The sequence below is a fragment of the Podarcis cretensis genome (genome assembly GCF_951804945.1).
Source record: "Podarcis cretensis genome assembly, chromosome: 12".
NCBI classification, from domain to species: Eukaryota; Metazoa; Chordata; class Lepidosauria; order Squamata; family Lacertidae; genus Podarcis; species Podarcis cretensis.
In genome coordinates this window covers 25,947,966-25,973,756 of record NC_137181.1, presented here as the reverse complement: position 1 = coordinate 25,973,756, position 25,791 = coordinate 25,947,966, and the positions used below count along the sequence as shown (strand labels likewise).

Below are 25,791 nucleotides of genomic sequence, written 5' to 3'. Positions count from 1 at the left end.
TTTCTGAGTGGACATGCACTGAGCGATAACAGTGATTTCTGCCATTTCCACTTATAGTCTGATTTATGCCATTAATCTGGGCCCTGCATACTCAGCAGTTACAGTAAGTTTAACGCACACAGTAGAGCAGCCATGATGGATTAAGATGGATGACACTAGGTCACACACCTGTGTCATTTTTGTGTAAAGTTACTTGGACCTTTGTGCAAACGTCTGCTTTAGGTGTTAACAGCTGTGACATTGGCATCAAAGTAAAGCATCACAGCAAACAGCCATGAAGCTAAAACAAAAGTGGGAGCTTCATATGCAAGGTTGGCCCACGCTGCTGCTGCTTTCATGGTAGCAGTGATAGCTGCGGCGCACTCCTTGGAGGCCACAACTGCCAGCTCCTCACCAATGCCTCTTGGTAGACGCTTGGCAAGTAGGAGACATTGCTGGTCTCCCACTCCCTAGGGAGGAAATGGTGGGGGCCGCCCTCTGCGGTTTCCTGGCCAACATGATTCAGAGTCGGCCTGTTTTTCCCCATAACAGCCTTTGATTCCCACTTCAACCATCTGGTAAGGTTGATTTCATTCCTACCCACCCAGATGTAGATCTTCATTCCACCCTTCTTCGTGATGTTCGTCTTCATAGCCAGTGTGGGGTAGTGGTTAAGAGCGGTAGTCTCATAAACTGGGGAACCGGGTTCGCTTCCCCGCTCCTCCACATGCAGCTGCTGGGTGACCTTGGGCTTGTCACACTTCTCTGAAGTCTCTCAGCCTCACTCACCTCCCAGAGTATCTGTTGTGAGGGAGGAGGGGAAAGGAGACTGTTAGCCACTTTGAGACTTCCTTAGGGTAGTGATAAAGCGGGATATCAAATCCAAACTCTTCTTCTTCTCTTCTTCATTCACCCCTTCTTTTCTGGTTGGGTGCGGGTGCCATTTTGTGCCAAAATGTTTTGGGCTGGCCCTGCTCACATGGAATGCAGGGGGGCACCATCTTGTCCTTCACCTCAGGCAGCAAAATGTCACTGTCTGGCCTTGTCTTCAGTGCCAGTCCTGCCACACCCTGGCACAAGGCCCAACTTCTCCCCCAGCCCAGCCTTTTCTCTTTCCAAACACTCTTTAGTTCCCACATCTCTGGTCCTATCTACAACATACATTTAAATCACATGACACCATCCTCCAAAGAGTCCTGAGCTCTGTAGCTTAATCCTCACAGAGATATAATTCCTAGCACCCTTAACGAACTACAGTTCCCTGGATTCCCTGGAAGCTTCCTGCTTTGAATGTATGGTGTGGATGCTTCAGTTCACTTACCTGTTGGCCTTGTCCACCATACAATTCATTTCCCCTTGTCCTGGGTCTCCTTCCCCTGTCTCTGCCTCTAGACCCCACTTCTGGCCAGCTATCTCAGCCCACAATTTACATGGAGACTTTTGAATTCTTGACTTTCAAACCTACTATGAAGCCTACCAACTCAGGTAATCACTTAGTCTCATAGAGGGTTGGGTACTGATGCAAGACTGTGGAACCCAGATCCAGTCCTTGGAAGCTGTTTTGTTACCATTCTTCAAAGCATATACACCATACATTTAAAGCAGCTCCTGCAAATGAATCCTGAACACAGCTTTTAACTTTCAGAGAGCTGCAATTCCCAGCAGCCTTAACAAACAACAGTTCCCAGGACTCTTGGGAAAGACATGCTTTGAATATGTTTTAAATGTAGAGTGTATGCAGCCGTAATTCCTAATCTTTTCAAAAGAGCAACTTTGAAAATATCAAGAACGTGGGCCAATAAACGAGCCCTTGCTCTCTCTTCTTTAATTCCCATTCTAAACCCCTTTTTCTAAGGACTGAAATCAGTGCAAGCAGCTGGTGGCTTGGACGAGCAAGAGATTATATAGACTCAACAATGTGTTTCTTCATAACCATCCCTTTTCTGAACAGCTGTTGACACTGTCTTGTGCAATACTTGTCTTTGATGATTTCAGACACATCAAGTGTGACATATTAGCACTAATCCCGAGACATAGTCTTCAGAATATTATGCACTCACTGATTCTGAATAATTAGTTTTCATCTGCATAGTTTACAACGTTTTTGATTTTTCTATATTAAATGTATTAATTAAAGTCATGGGCTGGAAATGCTGAAGGACAAGGGGAAGGAAATTTCACCTGAAAAGTAGTCCACAGTATGGATTAGGGAATGGAAAACGGAGTTCACTAAATATTACCAGTGCTTACCTTGACACCTGCTGGCTTTCACTAGTGATGGAGAACCCATGGACTCCATATTGTTCGACTCCATCTTCCATCAGCCCCAGTCAGTATGAACAGCCACCAGGACTGATGTGAGCTGCAGCGCGACAATATCTGGAAAGCCACAGACTTCCCACCTGTATTTCAGAACAAAGTCACAATGGAGAATGTCACATTTCAAATACGTTTATCCAAATTCTGAACACTTTTATGTGAAGTGGTACAAAAAAGGGTTTTAAGGACATGCAACCATCCACTAAATATGCTGCTGCTTTTTTGGATATTGTAAAGTGTTCTTTCTCCCGTTGTTTATATTGTGGATTTAATCTCCTTAAATAACCTTGTTGTCTATATTGTGAGCCAAAGGAAATACTTTTTTTTTGGGGGGGGGGTCTTTCTCTTGCTTAAAGAGACTTTGGGCTGTATTCAACTAACTTTAACTCAGAGTAGACCCCTTGAAATGAATGGCCATGACTAATTTGGGTCCATTAATTTAAGTGCGTCTGATTTTAGTAAAAGTTGGTTGAAGATAACCCTTTTATATACAGAAAGTTGGATACATATATATACTTTAAGCATAAGTTACTCTCTCATTAGTTTCAATTGGCATACTCTTAATTTACTTAATTTTGATTCTCTGATGTGATGATGAGCAAAATCTTAGTCCAATCTGGCACAAGGCAGCTTACTGTACTGTTGATTTCCACACTCCTTACTTCTACCTATGCAATATTATTTATTGTTATTAAGAACCTTAATTACCCAACTCGGGCCACATCCTATTTTTTAATTAATGGGTTTAAATAATATGGTTATTTGATATTGGTTGTAGATGACCCCATAGCTTGAGGACTCTGCAAAACTTCATTCACTCCTTGTCACAAATTATTATGGAGTCTCCTGACACCAGACTACATAGGGACTTGCCTCTCGGATAATAGACTTTTGACTCAGCCGTGATACCCTGTGTTGGTCTTCCTATTTATTGCTTATCGTTATCTTCTCTTGCCAGTCCTTATTCAGGTTTGCTGGATTCTGTGACACCTGTAACTGCTATGAATTGACACAAGGCACTTTCTCTTCAGTGCACAGATCTGATGAATGGCAAGAACACAACGTTGAGAAGTTCCTTCCCTAAAAAAACTGATTGTGATATTTAGGTAGTTAAAAGGTTGCGTACATCAGCTGAACTCCAACCCAACCTAAACTGGCTATCAGTAGTTCAGCCAAGTGAGCAGTAGATGGTGATAGTGTACTTTCAACAGATTTTAAATGAAGCAATGGTAATGATACCACTCTTTCAAATGTGACTACTATCGGTCAATGCGTATGACATTATTATCATGAGAAGCAATAATTGTTGGGAAATACCTGGCATTATACTGTATACTGTATACATTATACTGATTATATTATCACAGCAGGAGAAATCAGAAATGTATTTGCGTTGGCTGCCTTGGAAACATTTGTTTTCTGCTTCCCTTGTAAATGCTTTTTTTGAATGATCAGGAAATTTAAGTTCTTCCAAAAGTAAATGTAGCCTTTGAAACCAATGCATTACAGATGTATAGAAAAGGATGGATCAGCCTGTCGCCAGTTCATTTCAATTCACATGTGTTCATTCATAAGTTGGTTTTGTCCTGTTTCCATATTAATCCACAACTATTTATTTTTTAAGAAGCAAAAACTTTTAAAGCCCCACATTGAGCATTTCATTGGTTGCCCTCAGTCTTTTTGCACTGCTCTTTTTGGCAGAACATATGCATGATTATTCCGAAGTAAACCCCACTGTGCTCAGTGGGGTTTAATCTTAGTTAAGACTGCATACAATCCTATGTACACATACTTAGGTGTAAAACAGGCAAGCAAGATTATGTTTCACGTGTGTTTTTATTAATTATTATTTGAGGGCTTTATCTTTCCTTTTCAAACTAAGCATTTTATTTCATGCATTTTATTTTAAACACAGTATGGCTGCAATCCTTTATTCAATGACTTGGGAGTAAGTCTCATCAAGCTCAATAGGATTCACTTCTGGGCAGATGTGAAAAAGATTATACAGGAAGCCACTTTGATTTAATCTGAAATGATTCTGAATTTAAATCTTATAAGAGTCTGTCTTTTGAGGAAGAATTCTCATGACACACATTTTTTTATCTCTCCCCTACCTCAAAAGAGTTTTTTTGGAGGAATATTTAGCATGGTGTTATTTGTGTCAGTGCAGACTTCCACAGCCCCTTCCACGTAAGTGAGTAAGTAAATAAAATGTCACAAAATGCTGCTGTAAGGATACTACTTCTCCGGCAGATGTATTTGAGAATCAGAGCCATTTGTAACAATCTGTTACTGTACAGAGTCCTGTGTCATATCTCAAAAGCATTTACTGAGATTAACAAATGCAAAATGTCCAGCAAACTTTTCTTTCTTTTGTCCAGATAGCGCATGCACTAACAAAGAGACTCAGCAGAAACAAGAGAACAGATCGTTTTATCTCTGGGTCGGCATAAGGAATCAATTTTGTCCTATTAAGTCATGAATAAGGAAGCATTTTCATGGCTGAATAAAATTCAAGTCCTAAAGGTGGGAGTTTAAGACTCTAGGTAGAGAGTTCCTATGAAACAATGTACTTGGGTTCGTTGCATCTTCAGGGTAATACAGCCACCGCAATGTGGTTTTCTCTTAAATTAACAGGCAATCCTTTCATGAAGGTCACTGCTTCAAGGCTGTGGTAAGGTTAGAAACATAGGAAGCTCTCTTACACTGAGTCAACCCATTGACCCATCTAGTTCAGTAATGCCTACACTGATTTCTTTCTGAGGAGATGCCAGGGACCGAACCAGAAATCTCCTGTATGCAAAGCAGATGTTCTACTACAGAGCTAATGAGGGGTGTTTGAAGGATTATCTTATCTTACTATACTATATTTGTACTTGCCTGTTGTCATGCTGGCGACCCAGTGAATATGTACAGCCAAGTTTAAACAGTGCGAGGGGAGCCTGAGAAACCCCAGGTGGGTGAACAAAATCAGTCCACTTTTTCTGGAAATGAAACCCAGCAACTTTCCTCCCAGAATAGAGGATCTGGTGAGGAATGGCATCAGTGTTGTTATAAAAAAAAAAGGCAACTCCTGCGTACCTTCCACACCCTGATTTCCAAAAGCCACAGGCACTGACCAAGGGTGGCCCATCCCATTTTGTCACCTGAGGTGAAATTACAATGTCCTGCCTCCTGGAAGAATGCTCTCAGCAAGAGGGGGTGTTCCACCATTGGCAGAAGCACAAAAGCCAGGGTTAGCTTATGTGGACAACAACTCCTGTCATCCCTGACTTTTTTCCATACTGGTTTAGGCTGATGAAAGTCATAGTACAACACTGTCTGGAGGGTACCATTTTGGCTATCCTAGATATAAGCATCATGACTACGAAGGACTCTGTCAAATCCAAGATGGCTGCCATTTTGTGTTGAGAAGACACGGTAGATGTCTAGCTAGCCTATGAAGTATTTCGACTGAAGGACAGCGTAGACATTTCTACCCATAGCATCAATAACATTTCTCTCTCTTTGAGATGAGTGGGGGATTTTCTTGAATGGATTTCCTCTGAAATAGTGCTGAAGCACTCAGACACTGTAAACTACTGTGCAGCATTTAAAAAGTTTCTGCTTCTGATCCCCCCCCCAAAAAAAACTAGCCTGGAAAATTAGGGGCCCCTCCAAAACAATGTATGATGGAGCAGGGATGTATAGGAGGAGGAGAAGGTTGGGAAAATTTCTCCCCATGAACTTCCTTTACATATCTTACAATTCAAGTCCAACTCTGAGGGATTTCAGAGTCCCCTGTGCCCCAACACATATTGTTCAGGAGGGCGACATGACACTGCATAGATGCTTGGGGCGGGGGGGACATGGATGGCTGCAGGGGAGAGGGAAGGGGGGGATTTCTTTCCAAGAACTTCTTTCAATTAACTTACTTTAGTATCCAAGCCTTCATAAAAGATTTATGATCTCAGTGGCAAGTTATTTCTCGTGTAAACTATCTCATCTGCTGAAATACTTAGATGAATGGAAAATCTTGTGTTTGTGTGTCCCCCTCCATTCAAAGCCAGCAAACCTCAGCTTACAAAGAGTTCTAATTTTAAGGTGAAAAGTCTCTGTAATTAAAAAAAAAAAGACCCTTAATTAAGTTTAGAAATTTTTACTAGACTTCCTTTCATGTGACCTTTCCAGCAGGCTTTTAGTTCATCTGGTGTATGTGTGTGTTTGTTTTGTATCAAGGAAAGGCATTAGTGATAATCCATGAAAGATTTCTCCAATGAATTGTAAACACACACACACACACACCCCTCAGCACACCATAACAGGGCATGGCAAAAACAGCTGAGCCAATCTGAGGTGCCATCATACTGGCTAGTACATAAAGTATTCATTCCAGAGACTGTGTCCAATGGAACTACAATGGTATGATGTCATTGGGGTATGTTTTTGCATCAGATCCAAAGTTAAATGATAATTTGTGGCTGACAGTATCCAGCTCCTAATCTCTCTGCATTAGTTCCCCTGTTTTTGCATATGCAGCTGCATCGAGTTATGGGTCTGTATGTAAGGAAAAGCTGCTCTCAAAGCCCCTACTGGGGGCACAGTTGTGATTCTGAGAGTGCCGAAGTTCAACATGACAGCCCCATAGCCACACACCCCAAGAACAGTCCAAAAATGCAGGTGGCTGTGGTGACACACCTAGCCACGCTGAGCAGTCGCAGCACATAGCAGAAGAACCAGTTGATTGGGTTTTACATGACTTACCGTCCTGTGCATAGTTCCCCAGGAGTAAACGCCATGCAGCTCAGTTGGGATTACTTTTTACTGCACAGGGTCAACTTGCCAAACATACTGAGCTTCAACAAGTGATCTCCAAGCAGCTGAAGTGCAACTGCAAGTTGGAAAGCAAACAGCATTGCAAAGAAGTAGGAACCCCATCAAAGAAAGGGGGGGAAGTATCTAGCCTCTGCTCAATTACTTTGCTCATTTTCTGACTTCCTCAGTGCTTACTTGCCACAAAGTTGAAAACCTTGTTATCATCTCATTCACTTGCCAGAGCAAGACATCCCAAGGGTCTCCTTGAGCCCAGAACCAGAGCTGCAGAGCAGTCCACATTTACTGAATAGAATACAGTTCGCCTTTGTGTCTTGGGATGCTGTCTTGTTTGGAGGAGTGGAGACAGGAGGAAAACAGTGAGCCTGGACAAGGTAAGAGGGAACAGAAAAGCACCTGAGCACCTAAGAGATGGGACTTCACATGCTGAAAAATACATGCTGAAATTGGAATAAATCCACTAATTACATATTAAGAATGATAAAAGTTTACAGCTATGGTGGATCACTGGGATTACAGGGTCGAACATTGTGCAGAGATATCTGTCTGTCTCACTATCTGTCTACCCATCCCTCCCAAACAAAAAGCAGCTGCTTGTGGCTGTTATGAGGAGTATGTTTGGGACAGAGTGCACAACCCTTTCCCTACCGTCCATTTTCCCTCTAAAAAGTGCTCCCAGCTGCTTTTCCCTCCAGAGGGGTGGAATAGACCTTCTGTTGTTCTGAATCATCTTTAAGTAAAGACCTGTCTTAATGGCTTCTGTTATTAAGAGAGATTATGAGTGCTACCATTTGACTTACTATTAAACTTCAGGTAGTACAGGGGTAGCCAATGTTGTCAACTAAAACTCCCATCATCTGTAACCTTTGCCCATGGTGGCTGTGGCTGATAGGAATTGTAGTCCAAAACATCTAGAGGACATCACATTGGCCACTACTGGGATAATGGCTCGATTTCTTGGTTATCCAAAGAATTTTTCAACAAAGTGAGGAAAGGGACAGGTATGTGTGTGTAAAAAAGCACAACAGTTAAGAGGGAATGAGATGCCTTATGCACCCTAGGTTATTGACTCATCTTATGCACAAAACAAAACTCTCTTCTGAATTGGGAGATTTGACATTTATTTCAACCGCTTATGCTTGTGCTTTTGGAGTGAACATCGGTATTTTATTTACAGAACAGGATATTGCTCAATTGTTCTGCTTTTTATATCTCCCAATCCTACCATCATGAGCAATCCTAAATTGTTGTTTCCAGAAGGGCATTCTGCTTGCTCCACTTAAGCCTTAGTTGGCTCAAACACTTCCATATTGGAACAGATTTGTGGTCCTCCTTTAGGGATGAGGAATAATGTGCTTCACAGAGCTGGGATGTTTTGCCTTTTTTTGGCTAGACTGACCCAAAGAAGTATCTAGACAGCCTTAAAAACCAGCAATGCTTTTGAAATAAGAGTCAGAATTAACTTTTCGAACTATCCATACATAGTTTTGTATATTGATGAGCTTCGCACAGAGTGTGTGAGGAACTCCATGCACGGATTTGCAAAAATGTTGCCTGTTCAGTTGCCCTACTTTCCTCAATACGTGAGAGTTATTACTTTAACTACTTTGCAAGACCACCAAAAAAGCTTACGATGTGTATTTATAGGCTTAACAAGGTCCCAAATGCAGAAAACATTTCCCCCTCCAGAATAAGGTTACCAATTTTTTTTCAATGAATTCGGAGACACTTTTCAACTTCCTAATTAAATAGATGGATTTTGCCAGGGGACTGATTTGTAAATCTGGGGATTGTCCCCGGGAAACGGGGACGTCTGGTAACCTTACTCCAGAACACCAGGGTGTGCAACTAGCAAGGCAATTTGCATCTGGAAGTCTTCATCCACCTGTGAACCATGCTTGATGAACAGGGGTTTGGAATCCATATGAAAGTTTTAGGCATACATTTTATCCAGTTGCTTATTTAATTGCTTTTCCAGCCTGCCTTTCCTCAAAGAAAATTCATAGTATTCCCCTATTTTATACTTGCAACAAACTGCTAGGATATATTGGGCTGAGAAATGGGCTGACTGGCCCAAGGTCATCAGAGAGCTTTGTGGATGAGGAGGGAGTTGAACCTTGTAAGAAGAGTCTGGCTGGATCCGGCCCATGGCCCATCAAGTCCAGCCCCTTGTTCTTGTATTAAGAAGGATACTGCCTCCAACCATGGAGGCAGAGAGTAGCCATCATGATTAGAAGCCATGGATAGCCTCCAAGAATTTGTCCAATCCTCCTTTCAAAGCTACCCAAGTTGGTGGTCATCGCTGTCTCCTGCATGAGTAGGTTTTGGGAGCTGTGTGAAGAAGTCCTTTCTTTCACCTGCCCTGAATCTTTCCACATTCAGCTTTATTGGGTATCTATGAGTGCTAGTGTTGTTGCTGTTATTCCTGTTCCTGGGATGTGGCTTCGACTGGCCAGCTAAACCAGGTGAGGGTAGCCGATGGATCTCAAATCCTCGGTGAGTTAAGGACTTCCCCCACATGCGAAGACAGGCTCTGGCAGATTGAGCGGATGAGACCAATAGTGGGTCCAATGGTCAAGAAGGCAGTTTCTGCACATGCTGTAGAGTGAAGTGAGGGGCAGATAGGGTTTGTCAACATTGGAAGGTAGCCCATCTAAGAGAAGGAAAACTCTGGTCCTATTATTATTAATAATAATAATTGAATTTGTATACCACCCTATATCTGCAGATCCTAAACCTCCACTGCCTTGTGGTATATCTTCAGGAGAAGAAAAAGCTACAGTGCAAGCCCTACTCAAATCTGCAGCAGAGTCTCTGGTTGGATGGTGCTTTGTATGCCTCCTTCTGGCAACTCCTGCAGCCAAGCTGGTGCCAAACGTATTGCTTTTCTTTCCTTTGGATGACATTAGTGAGTCCGAGATGGCTGTCTTGTTGTCCGGACAGCCTAGGACCTCTATACATACTGCTTAGGCTTGCAGCCCAGGGAGGTCACTTTGGTGCTGTTAATGCAGATATTTGACTTCACACATTGTCTCTTGAGACTGATGGATGCCATCATCACCATCACCATCCTTATTATATTTATACTCTGTCTTTTTCCCTGACAGAGTCTCAAGGCAGCTTACAGGTAAAATGTCATAAGGGAGGGAGAGAAACTATTCTTTGTCTACTTTCTCCATGCCATACATAATTTTATATAAACTTCTTACACACTTTTTCTCTAAACTAAAGAGTTCTACATGCTAGACTTGTAAAAAATGGTTGGTTTTATGCTGAGTTCTGCACAGTTTCAGCTTTCAACCTGCCATCCATGCAGAAAAGGGGAATACTTTGCTTTGGTTATAAATCACTTCAGAACTTTTTACTGCGAACGGCAATGTATAAATTGAATGAACCTAAGCCGCTGGCAGACAACTGAAGGAAGAGAGTGGATGAGAATCCTATGAGCATATGGTCTAGAAAAGCCAGAAGGATACATAGGATCACAGAAATCTGCCTTATCTGACTGTTGGTCCATTTAGCTTAGGGTTGTTCAAATGTACGGTCCATCTGGCAGTGGCTCTCAGGGTTTCACCTGGGACTTTTTGCAGGCAAAATAGATGCTCTGCCACTAAGCTATGGGCCTTCCTTTAAACACACAGATGTTTGGAGAGAAGGAAGCATGCTGGGGAGGAGATATTATTTCTATTGAGGCACTTGTCAGAAATAAAATATTATGTATTTGAAAGGAACCTCCATTATCAAGCCGGTTGAGTTCCATCATTAACATTATGATGCTATTTATCCACAGAGAAAACACTTTAATTCTAATAAAGATCACAGATAACTCAAGATGGAAATAAATGGCTCAGGAAGATCAAGACTAAATACCTCGGAGAGAACAGTTAAGACAGTGGTTCTCAAACTGTCCTCCCATTTCCAGGAGACCACTTGAAAAAAGGTGTGGTGCCTTCAGAGCTGGCATCATCATCTAACCAAAGACATTGGAACATAGGAGGCTGCTTTATACAGAGACAGACCAATGGTCCATCTAGTTCAATACTATCTACACTGACTTGCAGCAGCTCTCCATGGTTTCAGGCCCTACCTTGCGATGTCAAGGATTGAACTTGGGACCTTCTACACGCAAAGCTGATGTTCTACCACTGAGCTGCAGCCCTCCTGTGTGGCATGTTAAGAACATCATGGCTCCTAGGCCAGGTCATTGAGAAGGGTTCATTTATCTGGTCATGGAGAAAATTGTGGGCCCTTAGGGCAAAACCTTGTTAGAATTGCTCTATAAATCCCTGGTAAAAACGGCCTTCATCACCACTGTTAAAGAAAACAAGTCAAGTGCAGGGTCAAGGTTAATTGTCCCATAACCTATTGGAAGAACACCTGAGCAGGACTCAAGGAGGACAGGACTCTTCCTTGTGTGTGCCTTTAAAAGCACAAGAAGAGTTCTGCTGGATCTGGCCAAAGGCTCATCTAGTACAGCATCCTGTTGTCATAGGGACCAATGGGAAGCTTGAAAGCAGGACCAACACTCTCCTCACCTGTGATTCCCAGCAACTGGCCTTCAGATGTACCTTGCAAAATGTAAGATAAATATGTGGTGGGTTGTGGTTTCTCTCTCTTTACATTTCTGAATTTAAGCGTGTTCACAAGCTTCCATTTCTATGGAGTTTGCAAGGGAGAACTTCCCAGTGGATTGTGTCCAAACTAAGCTCTCTCTACTCAAAGACCATTCCTTACAGCCTTTGTTAGTAAAAGAAATGGAATGTAGCTACCTCTCGGTAGTACCAGCACACATACCTCTTTGTGTGATCTTGTGCTGTTCTGGAAAGAGAGAGAGGCAGAGGGAGAGGAAGAGAGAGAGGGAGAGAGGGAGAGAGGGAGAGAGGGAGAGAGAGAGATCTACACATTTCGAAGCCAATCTTTTATGAAAAGTCAGTGTTAACAAAAAACCGTGCAGTAAAACTAAGTAGAAAACAAGACACCAGAAAAGGAAATAATGGTTTTGAGATTGAAATCTAATACAGAATGGAATAAATCCTGGCTTTCTTTGTGGATTCCAGGGCCTCATGAATACACAATCATGCCAGCTTTGGCCAGAGGCTATTGTAAAGAGGTTTAAATCTCAGGAACCTGGATAGGGGGGAAAAATGCAAAAATATAATCACAACTCTGATTTAGCTTTCATCCATAGGTTGCATTTGAGAATGCGAAGAAGGAAACGCTCTTTTAGGTTAGTCCTCCAAGCATTTAAAGTTTTCATGTTTATTTTGGGAGCCAGAGTCCTTTTCTGAGATCTTTATGCTCCAATAAACTAGGTGTAACTAATATAAAGAATGCAATAAACCACATGATGCAAAGAATAAGGGTCTTGTATATGCGCAGCAGAAATCTTCAAAGGAGCAAACCGAGAACTATTTTAAGGGACGTTGAGACAAAGTAAGTTTAACTGGGTGACATTCTCAAATTTGCCACACGAGTATGTGACTATATCCCACATTGTGCAGAATTACACCCCCACCCCCGATATACATACAGAGCTCCTGTGCAAGTGCTGGTCCCTTGGTCATTTCAATAGAAAGATCCAATTCTCATGCACACAAATACTCATATCCCTACAACCGCCCCCTGTAATATGGAATAAAATGGGGCAATGTGGGCTGAGGCTGTCCAGAATTCTACCCACTCCACTCCATTCCCCCTCCCTCCAAATTTTCCATTTCGCACCAATCGTAAGCCAGCATTCCATACCCACTGAACATGCTCAGTCCTCACTGAGCTGTTTCAAATGGTGCCCATTCTCAGCAACATTCAAAATCTTGGGATTTCTCCATTGGCAGAACTCACTTCCATCTCTGGGGACATATAAAAATGGCTTCATAATGTGAATCAAGACATTAACCTGCCAGACAATGAGATGATTCTCTACAATATGTACAGATCACTCAATTAGAACCCTCTGCTCACTCCAGTTTTCATTTTCCCCATCTCACCTACGCAGCAGCCTTTTCTGTGGGTTTTAAACTCCTTTCCTACATCTCGGGGTTTTTCTCTGAAGACTTCCTGCATGTCTGCAAACCTCTGGGTTATCCAGATACCTTCTTGAGCGTGGTGGAAGGATGCAGGTTTGACTACATCTGATTTCACAGGTGAAGACTCGAACTGGATGCAGAGGGAACAAGTGGCGCCTGTAGCAAAAATGCTGCAGGATGGAGAACTCTTGTTAATGGCTAGCTGGCTGGAACTCTGGCCAGTTCCAGGACACTCCTTTCAATGGCACCTCTCCTCCCCTGGTTTTATGTTTTCTTTTTCTTTCCTCCAAAAGTCAGCTGGTATCAGATATGCAATGCATATGCTCTACCACTGAGCAGCAATAGAGGTGTAAAATAATCATAATCATGGATGGGTCTAGAGAAAGTGAGTAGGGAGACCTTTTCTCCTTGCCTGATAATACTTGAACTTGTTGTCATTGTTGTTGTTTAGTCATTTAGTCGTGTCCGACTCTTCGTGACCCCATGGACCAGAGCACGCCAGGCACTCCTGTCTTCCACTGCCTCACGCAGTTTGGTCAAACTCATGCTGGTAGCTTCGAGAACACTGTCCAACCATCTCGTCCTCTGTCGTCCCCTTTTCCTTGTGCCCTCAATCTTTCCCAACATCAGGGTCTTTTCCAGGGAGTTTTCTCTTCTCATGAGGTGGCCAAAGTATTGGAGCCTCATCTTCAGGATGTGTCCTTCCAGTGAGCACTCAGGGCTGATTTCCTTAAGAATATATAGGTTTGATCTTCTTGCAGTCCACGGGACTCTCAAGAGTGTCCTCCAGCACCATAATTCAAAAGCATCAATTCTTTGGTGATCAGCCTTCTTTATGGTCCAGCTCTCACTTCCGTACATCACTACTGGGAAAACCATAGCTTTAACTATACGGACCTTTGTTGGCAAGGTGATGTCTCTGCTTTTTAAGATGCTGTCTAGGAACTTAGGGTCACCCAATGAAGCTGAATATGGGGGGGGGGGGAGGGAATGGTGCTGAGTGTTTTGTCAGAACAGACAAAATAAAGTGCTTCTTCACACAGAGCATAGTTCCACTGTAAACTCCCACAAGAGGTAATGATGGCTTTAAAAGCACATTAGACAAATTCATGGATGCTAGGGCTACTAGCCACAATGGCTACGTTCTACCCAAGGGTGGACCTTGGTAATATGGCACTCTGTGCAAGAGCAGAATTTGATGCCTCCCCCTGACCTCACGCTGCCTTCCCAAAGCCGAGGAAGAGGCCAGACTTCGGGAAGGGGGTGCAAGGGCTCTGGCACAGCCCTAGAGCACCCTCATCTCATTCCCAAAGCTGAGCAAGCGCTTATTAGGCTTTGAGAAGGTGGTGGGGTGGTGGCCCTTTGGCTTGGGGCCATGTGTGGGGGAACCGGTTATGCTGCGCTAAATCCGCCTCTGTTCTACCTCCATGGTCAGAGGCAGTATCTCCCTGGATATCAGGTGCTGGGAATTGCAAGTCGGGAGAGTGTTGTTGTGTTCAAGTGCTGCTTGCAGGCTTCCCATACGGATCTGGTTAGCCACCATGAAAACAGGAGGCCAGGCTAGCTGGGCTTCTGGGTTGATCCAACAAGGCTATTCTTATGTTCTTACAATCACTCTCCAAAGTTGTCTTCTCTCAGTTAATCTTGAACCCTTGACCTAGGAGGGCTAAGTGTTCTCTTTGAAGGCCTCCTTCCATGAGAAATATTTAGATCTGGCATAGGCAAACTCGGCCCTCCAGATGTTTTGGGACTACAACTCCCATGATCCCTAGCTAACAGGACCAGTGGTCAGGGATGATGGGTCTGGAGTAAGATCTCAAGCAGTTCCTGTTTGCCTTCCAAAAACAAGAGCAGCCCCAGCCCACCATCATTTTTGAAAACCATAAATCCCACCATCATTTTAAAGGGAAAGTAATAGAATGAGGCCATCATCGTGAAATGCTTTTGGACTCGCATATGTGTCGAAGCCTTAGTTTTAAGATCCCAAGATTCTTTTTAAAAGACTTCATGCACCATAATAAAGTCTGGTTTATGGCTGAGGCTTCTCTTTTCTTCACTGCTAGGCTTTGGAAATATGTCATGCCTCACTCAGTCTCCACTTCAGAGGTCACAGGTGTGCTGTAAAATGAAATGTTAATTTTATAGATATCTGGCTTTGGAATATCCAGACCAGTCAGTTCCAATACATTTCTTTATTTCTTTGAATTTCTAGCCCACCAATTCATATATTAAAATGTTGGAGTCCTGTATGGAGGTTGGGAGCATAGGAGTCTGCCGTATAGTGAGTCCATTTAACTCAATACTGCTTACACTGACTTGCAGTAGCTCCTCCGGGTTTCAGCCAAGGGTCTCTCACAACCTTAACTTGAGATGGAAGCTTGTATAAGGCAGCTTCCCATGTCCCCATTGTTCCTAGATAAAGGTGGAAAGCGTATTGCTGGTGGTCAACAAAAAGGTTTAAAGACTGTCTCAAGGCAAATCTAAAAAAACACAGTATAAACACCAACAATCGGGAAACACTTGCCTGCGAGCGCTCCAATTGGAAAACAGCCTTTACCAAAGGTGTCATGGACTTTGAAGACACTCGAACTCAGGACGCAAGGGAGAAACATGCTAAGAGGAAGGCACGCTCGGCAAATCCACACCGTGATCAACTCCCACCCGGAAACCAATGTCCCCACTGGGGAAGGACATGTGGATCCAGAATTGGCCTCCACAGTCACTCATGGACTCATTGTTAATAATCATGTTTATGGAAGACAATCTTACTCAGCTACAAGTGATCGCCAAAGAAGAAGAAGAGATAAAGGTATTTGGAGCCTTAAGTAGTGCAGGATTTGTGTCCAGGATAGGGGAACGGGTAGCAAAAATTTCAAGAAAAACCAAGAGTCTTGTAGTTTATGCCATTATAAATATGTTAAGTCTTTAAGGTGGCTTTCCTCCAGAAATAATTTCCAGGGTGAGCTCCAAAGCAATGAAAAATGCAAGTGCTTTTGATGACAATGGGCATCTACTTGTGCTATTTAACTTTAGCAGCCAGAAGCATGAAGTTACGCATATATAAATGCCAAGTTCTGTGCATTGCATCTTATGCCTGCTGCTGCTGCTGTACTGTCACTGAGGGGGGAAGGCCCTTTTTCATAGTACGGCATCGATAGAATGGTGGACCTGTGCTGAGGTCTTTAACAGCAGCCCACCCAGGCACAATTCAAGGTTATGTGGAATCTGGTAGATGCAAACAAAGCAGACACTGTGTCAACAGAGCACTGAAGTAATCTTTGAGAGCAAGATTCTCATATCTGCTGTATTCCTAAGAACTCTTAAATGAGGTCACAACCACACTCTCAATATTTTGTGGGAGGGATTCAAACCTACACCAGAAAATAAAGTCTGTACAATTGCAGTTGGGAAAGTGATGGAGGAATGCATAGAAAAAGTGTGGCTGAATTAATGTTTAGTGGGAAAATGTATAAAAACCACACAAGTACATCAGGATGAATGTTCATTGTGGCATAACCTCCCCACAAACAATTCAGAATGAATGCTTGCTGAACCCCGGACATGGTCTAACCTCTGAGTTTGCAAACAAATCAGGATGGATTCTCAATAAAGTGGTTGTCTGGAGGAGCCACGAGTGACACTGGTTGCTGCACAGAGACTGCATGGAATGAGTCTGCCATGTGCCAAGCATGCTCCAAACAACTTTTTTTTTCCTTCCCAAAATTTATTCCAAAAAAATTTCTTCACATTTTTGAATACTGGCCACCATTCTGAGTATTTGGATCTATTTTTAAATTTTATTTCTGGGATCATCTAGCTCATAATCACCAGGGAAACGCTCATAAATACATGCATATCAAAAGATGGGTAATATCACACAGATACAACTTGCTTAAAAACATGACCACCACCATTTCATAGCAATTATAGGCAACAAGATATCATGGTCCTTGCAGTCGTTCCGTCCTTTTCCTATAGATGGCACTAAAATGTTAAATGTTATAGCTCGCAGTTCTCAAGTACCAGTACTTTCCGTTGTGGCTTCTATGTGGAGTTTGAATATGTAACGAAATTGAAGTCCAACGGAAGAGGGGAAAATAGCTATGTAGAGATGGAGTGTCTTTACCTGCTTATTCTACGAGAAAGATATTTACCCATCTAACGTTGCACATGGCTATTGTGGATGGAAGAACAATGCAATGTTCTCTATAAAGTTCAGGCGTGGAGTTAAGAATTGGCTACTCTACTTGAAAGCTATCTTTCAAATTCTGTGTTCCTTTTCTTTCTCAGCTTCCCAGAGAGATTAATTTTACAGTCTTTGGGAACAGAGACAAAGGAAATAATAGTGAAAGGTAGAGATTCATATCAGTGAACTTAGTTGTGTGTGATTTCTTTCATTAAGAACAAAGAACCTCCAAGGGAGATTTGGCGAGTCTAATATCCGCAGGCAACAAAGACTTCATAATGTGTCCTTCATTAATGCAAGGCTACGACCTCACTGCCACTTTCAGCTGACTGTCATCGAATGCTGAGAAAGAAGCAATGCAAATGCACGTGTGAACCAGCCATTGTGTTCAAGGAATCCATAGATGCAGGCTTAATTTCTTTGGGGGGGGGGAGTACCTTTAATAGCTAGCTCTTGCCTAATATCCTATCACAGCACTGGAACACTTATCACACACTAAAGCTGCAAAGCTGTGCCCTTGCCATGCATTGTTCCACCATTTGAGGGATCCCGAAGTTCCAGACTGACTGGTTACGTTTGGACTTATATCAACATATCAGGCTATGATGTAGCCCTTTGTTCACACACAGAACCCCTTTGCTCCCCTATTTGCTGGAGTGAACAACTAAAACAGGAAGCCTTTTTTATTAACCATAGTTTCCTGTTTCATTTGAAGCAAGAAACTATGGTTGCCAGTTTTAGAACAAATCAAGATATTACAAATTGCTTGAAGTTGGTTTAATATCCTGGCCTGTTCCAATGATGATAGCCATAGTTTCTTAGTTAAGCTGCAACAGGAAACTATAGTAAATTAGAGACTTCCTGGTTTAATCGCAGGTTGCAGTGAAGGGAGAAGCAAAGAGGTTGCGCATGCGACTAAGGGTTTTGTGCATATCTTGGCTTAGTAAGAGGAGATGTGATCACCTGGCTGTTGTGTGTTCTATTTGCCAGCTCTGATGTGTGCAAATGTTTAAGTACAGTCGTAAGTGGCCACAATGGCAATATTCCCACAGCAAGGCTGGTCATATTATCCATTCTGTGGGGATGGGAAATTGTAGTAGAGAATTTGGTTAGTATTTTTTATTTAAAATATTGATTGTCTGTCTATAAAAATAGACAGTTGCACAAATTAATGTACAAAAGCAGAGACCAGCAAGAAGAAGAAAAATAGCAGCACTTAACCCCCCCCCCAAAAAAAACCCCAAACCCAACTGCATCATTTCTGTGCTGCCCCATAAAAACCAGAGTTTTCTGAGTGGCTGACATCAAACATTAAACGTCAATAAAAAAACCAATAAAAGCACAGGAGCAAATGGCAGCAGGGGTACAAGTCCATAAGTAAGACGATCTAAAGAAACCCAAACAAACCTTAAAAGCATAGGATAATTTTAAACAATGCCATCGACATTCAAAATAGTGGCAGCAGTAAAAGTGTACCATTACAAATTCTAAGAACTGGTAAAAGCCTCAGTGAACAAAATCACTTAAATTTGCCTCCTGATTAATTGTCAGGAAAGTACATTCCTTAAATGGAGGTTCAGTTCCTGAGATGGCTGCCAATCACCTGATTTCATTTGCTGGGAGAATCCTGGTAAGGCTTTGGAGACATTCATGCTGGGGAACTTGGTTCTTTCATGTGTCCAGGGACCCAATGCATCTATCCCAGTGTGCTAGCGGAAGCCATCACAAAGACTCCCACTAACACAACAGGGCTTTCCCCACTCTTCTCCCCCTAAGTGCCTCATGCCTCACCCAAATCCGGAGAGGAGAACCCCCCAGAACAGTGCACTGGGGGGTGGGGTGGGAGGGGGAGGATCATTCCACTGGGGAGGCAGAAATGCTTGCGCTGATGGACCAACTGTAATTGTATGATGCTGAATTCCAACCCCAGTTCCAAGCTGTTGAGACCTTCAAAGGTTAAGTCCTTGAAAGACACTTGGAAGAATAAGTGCAGCTATTTGCAAAATCAATTTTGAAATAAATGCTATGGAAACATACCCTCCAACATGTTGAGTCCCAAAACTGGGACATGCATCTTCCCGTCTGTGGTCCTGCACAAGTCAATGTGACCTGCGTGAGATCACAGAGACCAAAAGATAGATATTTGGAGGGGGGAATTATCTCATGTCATCTAAAAATGTGCGTTTTGGGGAGCCACGTAAGATCACAACCCCGGAAAAAGCACTTGGGGGGGGGAGATATTTCGGCACAAAATCGGGCAAAAGGGCTGCTGTGTTTTTGTGGGGGAGGGAATGGGATACCCTCGTTTTTCCAGGACACTTGTGGGGTATGTGAAAATACCCTGAAAGCTGTGAACGTTCTGCATCATATGTCGCTGTCTATGACAGGAATGGGGAATCTCAGAGATCAAATGAGGCTTTCCAGGTCAGGGGGGAGGGAGAGAGGGAGAGATGGAGAGAGGGAGAGAGAGAGAGAGAAAGAAGAAGGAGGAGGAGGAGGAGGAGGAGGAGAAGAAGAAGAAGAAGAAGAAGAAGAAGAAGAAGAAGAAGAAGAAGAAGAAGAAGAAGAAACTATCCTACTGTAAAAAGGGAAAAATCTCATTTGCTGCTGTGTCTGTTTGCCTCTCACCCTCCCCATGATTTGCATGTGTCCCCCCAGAATGTAATCCAGAAGGAAATGCAGCTTTCATGCTGAAAAAGGCCCTCCCCCTGCAAGTCTATAGCTGCCCCTAAATATTTGGACAATTCCTTTTACTCCATTAAAAGAGTCCTTCTGGAAATGCATTGCTGATCTAATGACAATGCAGCAATGTTTTAGTAATACTACTGTAAGTGTTTTACCAGTTTGGTTTCCGTCCTCCTGGGTAATATATTTCCATAAGAAAACGGTGTGTTTGTTTCTTTGTTGGCGTCCAGCCTCCGGCATCCAGACTGGTGAAAGGCGAGAAGGATCCAGAACTCATATAGCGCTCTTTGCTCTTCCAACATGACATCCTTCAGAGACGGAGCTGCTGACTTCAGATGTTATCTGCAATGTACGGTCAGGGATTGACCTCCCTTTGATCTTGCTCCTTTGCCCTATGGCATCCAGCCACCACCTGCTGATGCTGAAGCCACAGGGCAGCCAGCCCTGGGCTGTGTTGGCAAAGAAGATGGAGAGAACAGCGTCGGGAGAGCCGGGAGCCTTAATAAGGATCTGAGCAGGCTGGGGAGGGAGCCTGCGAGGATCAAGGGAGAGGAAAGCCCTGCAAGACTTAGGGGAAAATCTGAGTGAAACAGGATCTCTACCTAGACAGGCAGGAAATGTGGAGAAGAAGGAGAGAAGAAGAGTTTTTGATATCCCGCTTTATCACTACCCAAAGCGGCTAACATTCTCCTTTCCCTTCTTCCCCCACAACAAACACTCTGTGAGGTGAGTGGGGCTGAGAGACTTCAGAGAAGTGTGACTGGCCCAAGGTCACCCAGCAGCTGCATGTGGAGGAGCGGAGACGCGAACCCGGTTCACCAGATTACGAGTGTACCGCTATTAACCACTACACCACATTGGCAAATGGTGTTAGATGGAATTCACATAAATTAAGCAAGGTACTGTGAGATTTTGACCAGCTTCGGCCCATCTGAAGCTGAAGCTGATACAGGCTCGTCTTATCTTGAGCCCAAGCAGAGCGTCGTCACACAGCAGAAGGATAAGCAGTATGTGCTACATTCTTAATTTTATTTACATTCTATGCTGAGAGAATACAAACATGCATCTTGCCTCTGTGAGAGCAGAGAAGCAACTCATCTCAGAAACAAATAACACCGAGAGAAACAGTGAAAAACAGGAAACCAGTGAACGTCACATCCAGTCTCCCATTCCTGTGGGAACCCAACAGTAACTCTGACTGTGGAATGCAAAACAATGCCTTGTGACTGCAGTTGCTGCTCAGTGAGGGAAATAGAAACCAACAGGTACTTTGTGCCATAGAGCAACCCTCTGTTGGAAAGCCTCACAGGAGACAGGGTCCCCTGGAGTTGGCACCCCTGGTGGTGGATAGAAGTCCTTGCTCTGTCCTTCCTCAATGATTCTCTCTCTCTCTTTTTAATGAGACTTTCTCTAGGGGTCTGAATCAGGTTTAAACAAACACAGCAGAAGGGAAGATTGTCCGTGGGTGTGCCGGCAGTGCCCTACTGCCCCTCCATGTTCAAGGCTGCCTGCTGTGGGAAGGTCCTCCTGCATTCATGGACACTCCAACCCATTTCTGAACCCTGGTTCCTCAGGGTGACTACAAGAGGCTTCCCTGCTGCTAACATCACCCTTGAATCCACACTGCTGATAATGAGGTGGAGGTAGTGAGGCTGGGTACACTCTGCCCTTTTTGCATGTTTTCTTGAGTCCCATTCAGAAGGTCTGAATACGAGTGAGGAATTTGTATCATTGCGTCTGCCCTTGCTAATTTTGCTTGCCATTTCATAATCCCATAGCCTAAGGATTTTTCAATCCAATCTCAACATTCACCTTTCTCCACATATGAATATTTGGGTGTCTGCATGTGTGCATACGCATTCCATTGGGATATGTATTTGTGCAGGATGTATTGATGCAAAATCTGTTCCAGAAGAAGGAATTCATAATGAATACATGCTCCTTCAGTGCTCTGTTCACTGACCAGTGAGTGAGTGTCCCAGGATTCATGTGAGCTACAGAGTACCTTTAGGCCTCATTTTTTTCATACTGGATCTGCAGTCCCCTGTGTGTACAGATGGGAAGTACATTCACAAATAAACACTTCCCCTGTCACCATGGCGATGAAAACACATTTTGAACAGTTCAGCAAAGTGCACAAATTTGCATTGTGCAAAGCCTCTGCTTTCCACAATTAACTGTAGCATATCGGTATACTGTTAAGCTTTAAATGTCCAAGACAAGAAATTGCCTACAACAGGAGCAACTTTTTTATTTTTAAAAAGAAAAACCCACAAGTTATATATATTAAATTGCTTACTCTCCAGGTGTTCTTCCTTCGGACAAACCACTTTAAATAGTTTCCAGGTTTCTTTGCAAACAATGTTACATTTGCTAGTTTATAGTTTCCTGCCTCGAGGCCCGTTAACATGTATTCGAATCAATCTTGCTGCTCTGTAATCTTTCGGACCTCTTCCCTCAAATCTAGTGCACTTTTAAAAATGCCATTAAAAGGTTCCTCACTGTCTAAGCCATCACAGCTTTGTGGATGCACATTATCTGGGCCTCAGGCTTTGTCTACATAAACTCATTTTATGTTTTTATCGCCACTGCAGTTCTTATCTGGGTTGTCATCTGTGGGCGAGTGATCCCTGACGTATGCAGGCCACATATCCCTAGTCCTTTGTATGGACGGAGACAAATGAACTGTTTCACAGACATGCAGTTTCCTATCATGCTATATCCGCTCGCTGCTATCTTCCTGCAGTGCACCCAAAGATTACCCTTTGCCCATTGTGTATATGTCTGAAACGCAACATTTGTTATACTAATCACTCAGCGCTCACAATGCCCGAGGAAACTCGCCGTGCTCTCCATGAAGAACGAACAACACCATTTATCTCTCGAGGCAGAAGGAACGGTGCTTTAGGGTTAGAACAGTTTCACCTGTAATCCAAGCAAATCCATTGGGCTGCTGGACTTTGATACCAGCCCAGTTTTACACTGGCTGCAGCCTCATGATCAATTTTCCTCTATAGTGGGGATGGGGAACCTTTTTGCAGACCAAGGGCTGCATTCCATCATAGCAACCTCCCAGGGGCCACATTTCAGTGGTGTGCAGGGCCAGAGGCAAAAGTGGGTGGAACCAGTGGCAGAGCAAGCCGATTGAAGAGGAAGAAGAGAAGAGTTTGGATCTGATATCCCGCCTTATCACTACCCGAAGGAGTCTCAAAGCGGCTAACATTCTCCTTTCCCTTCCTCCCCCACAACAAACACTCTGTGGTGTGAGTGGGGCTGAGAGACTTCAAAGAAGTGTGACTGGCCCAAGGTCACTCAGCAGTTGCATGTGGAGGAGCGGAGACACGAACCTGGTTCACCAGATTACCAGTCTACTGCTCTTAACCACTACACCACACTGGCTCTCAAGTTATATATATATATAACTTGAGATTGGGCACCTGGGGGCAGGGCCAGCCGCCTATGGGGGCATCGCGGGGCCTCCGAGGAGTCTGCCTGCCTCCTCCCACTCAGCTGCCCTACAGCTGAGGGGGAAGCAGCGGGCGGACTATTTGGGGCAAGCGAGGAGTCTGCGGGCGCTCAAGCCACCGCATCACTCCCAGGAGAGATGTGTGGCTTGGGCACGCTGCAGGCCCCGTAATGAGTGCCACCCACCATTTTGTCACCCCCCTCAGTGGGGACACCCGGGGCAGACCACGCCTATTGCACCCCCCTTGCTACGCCCCTGGGTGGAGCAAAGGTTTTTGGCATGGGTGCGTATATCCATTTCGGTTTCTTTCCACTTCTCACTTTTCTGGTCTTAAATTACATTCTCCAGGTTTCTACATTGGATTGTGATTTTATTTATTTTTCAGTCCACATGAGAATTCATCATCATTTTAGTGCAATTTTCTCCCAATGTGCACATTACTGAAAAGCAATTTCTCTCAATATAATGTATTTCCAACAAAATGTGCCTTTTAATGCACACTTTAATGCACACTAGCATATGCACTTTTGTACAGATTACTTGGTTGGAGAAGTGTACTGCAGAATTGAGAGAAGTGCTTTTGTGTTTCTGTGAAGTGCCACGTTGAGTGGCATCCAACATTGCATGTTGTCATTGTTTAGTCGTTTAGTCGTGTCCGACTCTTCGTGACCCCATGGACCAGAGCACACCAGGCACTCCTGTCTTCCACTGCCTCCCGCTTCTGAATCTGAATTCTGATGCAGCCCATCGGAACTCGCCTCATATCAAGCCAGGCCATTACTCCATCTATCTCAGTAGTGTTTACAGTAGGCTGCCCACACTTAATGCCCTCCAGTTCCCAGCTGCCCCAGTCAGCCTGGACCGTGGTCAGGGATGATGGGAGTTGTAGTCCAATAACATATGGAGGGCACTTGCTTAGGGAAACCTGATCTACGCAGACTAGAGGCAGTTCCCAGGAGTTTCACACCAGAGCCTTTCCCAGCCCTCCCAGGAGCTGCTGGGGATTAAACCTGGGATCTTTTGAATGCAAAGCATATGCTCTCCCACTGAGCTATGGCTTTCCCCCAGTGTGTACCAAAGCCACCAATGTCCTTGTTCAAAAGCAGCACAGCTGTGAGTACCAGACGATGGGACAAACACCAGGAGGGCTGTTTTCTTGACGCTCTGCTTGTCGGCATCCCAGAAGCATCTGATTGGCTACCAGTTACATACAGAATACAATACGAGATATTAAACTGAACCAGTGAGTTTCTTTTTATGGTTTTATGTAGATTAGATGTTCCTGAGAAATGTGGTGCATGAAAGAATCCATGTCTGCAAAGGAGCCTGTTTTCAATCCTCATTTTGGGGGTTTTTTTTGTTCTTTTTTTTTGGGGGGGGGGCGGTGGACTGACCTTCCCTTGAAGAAATCTCCTTTGATCAGAATGATTTCATGTTTGACTCTTCCCTCATCCATACACATTAGTTCCGAGTCGCAGTCGTAACCCCCAGCCAAATCTGCTCAGACAGACCTGTCTCAGCTATTTGAGCCACAGAAATTATGTAGGCACCTCTAGTAGATGGCTGTCAGTAATGCTAAGCCTTTGCCGTTTTGATATAAAGGCATGGAGTACTTCAAGTTTCTTGATTATTTCCAGAGGTTCTCAAGATGAGGTGTCTGCAGTGTGCAGACTGTGTGTTTATCAGCAGCTGCACTCCATTCATTTGGAATTGTATCTCAGCTGCTAAAGTAGGAACATAGGTGTCATATTATATTAAGTGTCTGTTTTGTGTTCTGTGGTACCAAGCATGGGAACCTGACATTGTCATGGTCCCAGAGAGAGAACCTTCAGGGTCAAGTCCGAGCAGAATGACAAAGTCTAACCTTTGGAAGCTCCAGGAGCACTTTGGATTGTATCCAAAGCTAGTCCTACTTGAGGGAGATCCACTGAAATTAATGAACCTCAATTAGCTATATCTATAATTTCAACAGGTCTGCTCTGAGTAGGACCAGCATGGGATGCAACCCATAGCCTTAAGGGCATGCGTTCTCTGTTGACTTACAGGTATCCAATATGAAAACAGGATCCATACTCAAGTTTGGTGTGTGTGTGTAGAAGACTATATGTAGAGGAAATCCTGATCATTTCCACTGAAGATCTCAGGGTTAACACAGTGGGTTGGATCCATAACAACAGTACAATCCTCTGCATGTTTGCCAGAAGCCATTTCCACTGTGTACAATGGGACTTATCCCCAGGTCTGCGTTCACAGATTGCAGCCTAAATTAAGACCTACTTGGGTGTTTCTTTTTGTGAAGAGAGAGTAGGGTCATGTAC

General features: G+C 43.7%; 1 long non-coding RNA gene across 1 annotated transcript in view; it reads right to left on the bottom strand.

Annotated features, from left to right (window-relative positions):
• Positions 1-6,323: 6,323 nt before the first annotated feature.
• LOC307200061 overlaps positions 6,324-25,791 on the bottom strand; it is a 37,162-nt gene continuing 17,694 nt past the window's right edge. Inside the window, exons 2-3 of the long non-coding RNA XR_013832313.1 lie at positions 7,288-7,475; positions 6,324-6,392 (exon numbers count right to left, since the gene is read on the bottom strand). This is a non-coding gene — a long non-coding RNA (uncharacterized lncRNA). The remainder of the gene's footprint in view (positions 6,393-7,287; positions 7,476-25,791) is intronic.